The sequence below is a fragment of the Manis javanica genome, chromosome 14 (assembly GCF_040802235.1).
Source record: "Manis javanica isolate MJ-LG chromosome 14, MJ_LKY, whole genome shotgun sequence".
NCBI lineage: Eukaryota > Metazoa > Chordata > Mammalia > Pholidota > Manidae > Manis > Manis javanica.
Window position 1 is genome coordinate 24,493,446 of NC_133169.1, and position 2,199 is coordinate 24,495,644.

At 44.9% G+C, this 2,199-nt stretch overlaps 1 protein-coding gene across 1 annotated transcript in view; it reads left to right on the forward strand.

Moving 5' to 3' along the window:
• The window catches only part of CDC73 (cell division cycle 73), a 122,743-nt gene that overhangs the window by 59,207 nt on the left and 61,337 nt on the right, over nt 1–2,199 (forward strand). The window lies entirely within an intron of this gene.

Consider the following 2,199-nt stretch of genomic DNA (forward strand, 5'->3'; position numbering starts at 1 on the left):
TGCTGTCAGTGCTGCTCAACTGCATACAGGTAGCAGCCTCTGGGTTAATCCCATGAGGTGCCGTGTGCGGGGTGGCCCTCCAGATGGCCTGGGGTACTGGCGGGGGTTGCAGGAGAGTGGCATGTGTTTTGCTGTGAGAAGAAAGCCCATTTATGCTTCCCGGACTCTGTGCTTGTCTCCGCTGTCTGTGCTGGTCAACTGAGCTCAGGGAGAAGCCTCTGTGTTAAGGTGTGTGGTTACTATAGGCAGGGCTGCTCCAAGGCTGTTCCACAGCAATTGTGGGTCAGCCGGTTTGCTTGCAGTGTTGGTGGTTGGGGGGAAGGAACGGCAGGCTGCTTATCACTCTGCGGGGGATTGGAGCTGCAATGCCACCCAGGGGGTTAGGATGCCTGAAGTTCCTTAAAGTTCCTAGCCTACTGGGCTTAGAGTGTCAGTACGGTTTTGTCCACCTGTTAAACCTTTGTCTGTTTAAGATTTTTAAAGCGCCTGCTTTTCTTTTGTCCTAGGGCAGCCAGCTGTGGGAACCTGTTCACAGTCTTAATGTTGGATTTTTTTTCTACTCCTCTAATACCCAGTGCACCATGCAGTGTGTGTCTGTGCTCCTGGGGGACATTACTAAGGCCAGTTATTTAGCAGTCCTGTGCTTCCACTCCCTCCCCACTCTGATTCTTTTCCTCCCACTGGTTAGCTGGAGTGGGGTGCGTGCTCGGGTCCTTCTGAGTCATGGCTTTGTATCATACCCTTTTCATGAGTCGTTGGGTTCTTGCAGATGTAGCCTGGCTCATGTACTGTATCTTCTGGTCACTGTTAGAAATAGTTGTATTTGTTGTATTTTCAAAAAATTTATGGTTTTGGGAGGAGATTTTGGCCACCCTACTCACATCGCCATCTTCAGAATCTTATCATCCATTAATTCTAATAGTGTTTTTGTGTAGTCTTTAGGGTCTTTTATATATAGTATATGTCATCTGCCAATAGTGGCAATTTTACTTCTTCCTTACCAATTTGGATGCCTTTTATTTCTTGTCTGACTGCTGTGGCAAGGCCTTCTAGGACTGTTGTATAATAGTGCTGAGTGTGGGCATCCTTGTCTTGATCCTGATCTTGGGTGTGCAGTTATCTGGGTTTGTCATATATGGCCTTTATTATGCTGAAGAACCACTTTTTTGAGAGTTTTCATCATGAATGGATATTGAACTTGGTCAAATGCTGTTTCAATGTCTATTGAGATGATCATATGGTGTTTTTTCTCCTGTAGTAATGGGTTGTGGGAGGTGGGCTGGGAAGTCATCTAGACCAAATATGAAATTGGTGTGTGTGTGCGCCCTAACCCTTATCCTCATGTCACTGGGGAAGGAATGCAAACAATGGTGCTCACCAGACTTCTGACCCAGAGAGTTCCAGCTTTTCCCTGCCAAATGGTGCTTCAGAGTTCAGTAAGTTGGTTTTTTCTTGCTTATAGTCTGAGTATACTTTATAGTGCAGGGTTTTTTTTTTTAATGCCCTGTGGGCAGGTAATCCACGTCCAGGCCCTTTAGTGATACCCCGCCCCTCAGTGGGTCATTGTGCTGAGGGGAGGTGTATTAGCATGTCTGTGTTTCCTGCCATTCTTTATATGTTTCTATCCCTTGCTGTGCAAAAGGTACTCACTGAGTCCTTGATTATTCCTCAGTTGAACTGCCTTGTGTGTAGGTGCAGATTCGTTGTTAAAGTGGAAGGAGGTTGGGGTATGTTGAAGCTCTGTTTCTGCTGCCACCTTTCTGAAGTTAAGTAATGCAGTTTTAAATAGCAAGTGTGAAATTTTGTGGTCCAGTCTTCTTTGTTTCTTCATTTCTAAGTTCAGACAACATTTTATGGTGACTCCTCATGTAGTCAGTTTTTGTGGTGACTTTGGAGACCTGTTGGCTCTCCCTCGTGGTGGTGTGACTTGAGGAACGCAGGTCCCAAACGTATTTCCCTGATCCCATACCAGTAATAAGGTGTTAGAGCAACATCATTTCAGCTACATTATCTTGTATGCACAAAAACTACTTTGTTGCTCTTTTGAGGCTTGGACATGGGTATAATTATCTTACAAATTTTCAGCCCACTTTTTTTTCTGTAATAGAGTTTTTCTTAGATCCCTTTGCACTTTTGATTTTCTCAGGTCGCAGAGTACAAAGAGGATGTGGTTTTATGGAGCTTTATGGAATCATCATA